Genomic DNA, 5,012 nt, shown 5'->3' on the forward strand with positions numbered 1-5,012 from the left:
TAAAAGGGTACATCTGCAAATTCTTGGGTAACTCCTGAATTGAATAAATAGCATTTTTGAAGAAAATCGCTGGTCTTGGTTTTTCATAACATGGATATGGGTATGAAACCTGCAATCATGTTCCTAAGAACATTGCAAAGGAGACTGCACTTTCCTACTCAGTCTCCTGCATAGTAGTATTTGGAATTATGTTCCCCTTGCTGTAGAAACAGTCTGCCTGGTTGTACATGTGCTGCATTTTACAACATATGCCCAGTTTTCTTCCTTCCTGAATACTTGCTAGTGGACACTGTGCTCCCTGGCTATCTATAGGTTTTCATGCTGTTATGTGAGTCATTACTCATCCTTCTGCCGTGGCTCTATTTGGATAACACAGTTGAAGTCCCGGATCTAACACTGAAATAAAAAACTGAGATTTTGGAAATAGTTTTATATATTTTATCTTATTTCTAAGTCTCCAATGAGTGAAAGGCTTACATTATTCTGTTTAGAACTCTTTGCGTGGGACATGAGCTTTTCTCTGAGAGCTTGCTCAGGGGTTACAATCAATTTCCCCCTCTCTGGAGGGTCCTCTGAACCGACCCTTTTGCATTTCCCAGAACCATGTTCACCGTGCTGATCAGATTACCCGAGCCTGAGTGTATTTGGATCCCACAATACTGCTTTCATTTCATAAGATCAATTTTATCACTGCAGCTGAAATCTTCCCAATATAGTACCCAAGGTAGAGTTTCTAGACTGAAGATCATCTGTCCTGTACACAGACAGAGGTGGGGGATACATAGAATAACCACTGGATAGATGCCTCCTTGTACAATTTGTTCCTCAACTCCAAATTTGTCTTGGACAAGGTTATGCATAACTCCTTCTTTGGACAGGTTTTTCTTTCTATAGGTTATATCAACCTATGTCAAATTACATGCAAACTGTCTCCAATCTAAAGCTGGTTGAGGTGTTCTGGATTTCCCCCTTACGTGTTTAAGGGATGGAGGGTTTGTTTACATTGTAGACATACCCTCAACCATAGTTGCGATGGGAAGAAGTTGAAGTATTGGTACTTTACAAGTGAGCTTTAGCTATAACAGGTCTCTGCTTCAACCCCAGCAAAGAAGTATTCCAGCTCCAAGTGAAAACCCCTAGAAGAGACATATCTCTAGTTATGGAGATAGTTGCTTCTTTATAAATATTTTTCAAGTTATGAAACATGTGTCCTAATGCTTAGAAATATTTTTTAGATGTTCAATGGAATATTTGGTGGTATTGAAAAATAATTTCACTTTCTAGAATGGTATCTCTCAACCTTTGGGTTGTCACCTTTTGGCAGTCAAATGACCCTTTCATAGGGGTCTCCCAAGATCATATACATTTTTGCATTTACATTATGATTCATAACAGTAGCAAAATTACAGTTATGAATTAGCAGTGAAAATGATTTTATGGTTAGGGGTCACAACATGAGAGGCACAGCGTTAGGAAGGCTAAGAACCACTGTTCTAGAATACTTTTCTCAAGAAAAACAATAAGCTGAACCAGCATATACTTGTTTGCCTTGTTATCATTACTAAGTTAGTGTGAAATCGATTCTAATACAGCAGCCAGTTACTGGGAAATAAAAGTAAGCATCTGTAATGTACACTCTAATTTTGTTGTCATGGATTGCCTCAACTAGCTGCCTTCAGTAGTACAGTGTGATAAATTCAACTCTTTCTTTTAGGAATTATTTTCTAACTCTATTCAATGATAATAACTATGTAAGCTTGAACTATTCTTCAGGTATTTTGTGGCATGGAATACAGACTGAAAAATAAGATGTACATATTTCTTTAACTTTCAATGACCTTTGTGTCTTTTTTTGTTATCCAAAACATTACCAGTAAGTTAACTTAAGATACTTTATTTTGTTTTCTTATTCACCAATTTCCAATTACATTCTGTTTTTAAACTGAATCCCTATAATGTAACAGTGATAGCAGATGTCAATGGAAAGTCTCACTAAACACTTCATGACCTTTTATTTTTAAAAGTTCAAAGCACTATGTATAGTGTCTCTTCACATTTCTTCATCACAACTGGACAAGCCCTGGCAGAGCAGACTTTCAAAGTATGTGGTCACTGTTCCCTTTCTAATCTGTTTCTGGCTTGTCTCTGTCTGTGTCACTGAGCTCCTTCTGCCTGATAAAGTTTTTTCCTTTGAAGGTTTTGAAGGCTGACTACTATGTCATATAATTACCAACATGATATTTGGTCTAACCTAGATATGTGTTCTTGGCCTACAGTCATTCATGTTTGTCTGTAGTATAAACTATCTCTTGTTCCTTTTAAGGTAAGGGATATGTTTTTCATTTTGAAACAATCATATCTAGTAGAAATAGGAATATCTCTTCTTGTATAATATTAAAGGGACCAGCCTTAATATTATACATCCCAGGGGCTCAGGAGAGAGAACTATGAACAATGAGGACTATTTTTGGGAAATAGAATCTCAGCACACAGAGCTCTTAGTCCAGTCATTTATTCTTCCAAATCTTCTTTGCCTTCCCTTACCCTGAGAATCCTAGTATATGTACACTTACAAGCAGTAATCCTTTGGCAGTGCAAAGCCAGGCTTCCAGAGTCAAATGGAGGGGTGATAAGAATCACATACAGACCAGACGCAGCAATTGTTAATTATCATTTGCAACCCAAAAGAGAAGTGACTAATGGGGAAATGAATTAGCTAATGGCTAAATTTGGGTAATATCTAAGAAGAGGGGTCTTATGTGCTAAACTATGGTCTCAAATGTGATTGGTAGAAAATGTTAAGAATCTGTTAAGTTGCTAGGTCAATGGGAGAAAATAAAACTTTTCTTTTTTTTTTCCCCTGTGGCTCCCATCTGTCCAAGCTATCTTCTGTTTTTCTGCTGGGGTGGGGGTGGGTGGTGTGTAGGTGCTCGGTTGCTAGGCAACCTGTGTACAGCTCGATGCCTCTGGTGATAATTAAAGGGAGATCTTGAACTAGAGGTAAGATTTGAGGAAGGAGGAAGTTAAGATTAACTGGCACATCCGCCAAGCATTCTCTAATGGATAGTCTGGATGCTTAAGTCTGTTCTAGAGAGTACAGAGGTATCTCTTAGGTACTTTCCTCCATCTGGGGATGGACCTGGCCGGATGCTGCCAATGATGATGATAATTACAGGGAGGCTTGAACTTGGGTTCTGGCTGTGCATAGCTGTCAGTGAAGAAGGTTATCTAAATATTCCTTTAGAAGAGGGGAAATGGTGCCCAATCAATGATGGAAAAGCGACAATAGCACACAAAAAACACATAGCAGGTAACAGCTGATAATCAAAAGCCAACTATCACCAAGACTCCTTGAGTCTCAGCTTGACCTCTGGAAGGCCCTTGGCTTCTTCCAGGTATTAGCTTGTCATAATCACCTGAAATCCTACTTTGTATATTTTTTTGGCTTATAGCAATCTCTTGTTAAACACAACCTTTCCTTATGGGTTTACAAAATGAAATAATTTGCATAATTACTACAGAATGGGATAATAAAATAGAATATATTTTAATTCAAAATTAAGCAATATATTATGTGGAAGTATAGCTATTTCTTCCTTTATAATTTATTTTATGTCTGGATATTTCTGGGTGCAGGTACACGCATGAGATCAGAAAGGAGTGGTAAATGCCCTGGAGCTGGAATCACAGGCAGCTGTGAGTCACCCTACATGAGTGGTGGGGTCAATAATCATAGTCTCTGGAAGAACATAATCTCTAGCTCTCTTAACTGCTGAGCTGTGCTCCAGCCCCAGAATGATATGTAATTTTCATATCTTATTGCTATTTTGTTCATATTATAAATCATCCAAGCCATATCGCATTCATTTTACAGTGAATAAAGTGTAACTTAAAGATTCAAATCTAAATCTGTCTTCAGAAAACCACTCTCAACTGTTTCATTATGGTACATAAAATTATATATAAATACAATAGTTAAAGTCATAATAAAATATAACATAGTGGTGCCCCAAATGACAATGCAAATGTTCCAAACTATAGTCAGTATGAAATATCTGTAGCTTCAGGGACATTGCCTGAGAACCTACAATTACATTTATGAATGTTCATAGGCTACTTCAAGTTTCTAGTTTGATTTAAAAGCTTACATATTAGAAAGGAATGTCTCTGATGAAATTCACACTATCCCAGCAAAAGATTAACAAGGTAATTTTGCAACAAAGCATATTTATTAGTCACTGACTGTCCACTGCCCTGTTCTCTTCTACTCATGCAGAAAAGAACAAGTTGTCATAAATTTTATGGAGAATCTTCTCTTACAAGTTGGAATAAAGCAAACAAAAAAAAGTTAAGAGATGAAATATTTTCTTACACTTTACATTTCTATATCCTTTCCTTTGGATCAAAACTTCAGTGCATTTTAGAAGCTCTGTAAAGCAAGTAAAATTCACATGCTTCTCTCTAGAGGTTCTGATTAAGAAACTCTAGCTGGGTGGGGGTGGCGCACGCCTTTCATCCCAGCACTCGGGAGGCAGAGGCAGGCGGATCTCTGTGAGTTCGAGGCCAGCCTGGGCTGCAGAGTGAGTTCCAGGAAAGGCGCAAAGCTACAACAGAGAAACCCTGTCTCGAAAAAAAAAAAAAAGAAAAAACAAAACAAACAAACAAACAAGAAACTCTAGAATGAGACCACATACTATGTGCTTTATAGAACCACTTCGAGTGGCTCTGCAACCGTATTAACCTAATGCTGTTGCCAAGGGACAAATGCAAACTACTTCTGTTTCCCAGTGACTGCTAGAGAGATAAAACAGCTATGAAGACACCATGCTTTGTTGATTCTGTTCTTATTTGTAAACACAGAAAGTAAAACGAGAAAAGCAGGCAAAATTTAATGTAATTCAAAAGGTGTCAAAGCTCAATACTAGGTCTTTTGAAAATGTGCAATGAGCTTCAGAATCAAACAAATGGGCAAGTTTCCCAGTCCAGCCTGCTCACTGACCCATTCCTTAACT

The sequence above is a fragment of the Onychomys torridus genome, chromosome 10 (assembly GCF_903995425.1).
Source record: "Onychomys torridus chromosome 10, mOncTor1.1, whole genome shotgun sequence".
In the NCBI taxonomy this organism is placed as follows: Eukaryota; Metazoa; Chordata; class Mammalia; order Rodentia; family Cricetidae; genus Onychomys; species Onychomys torridus.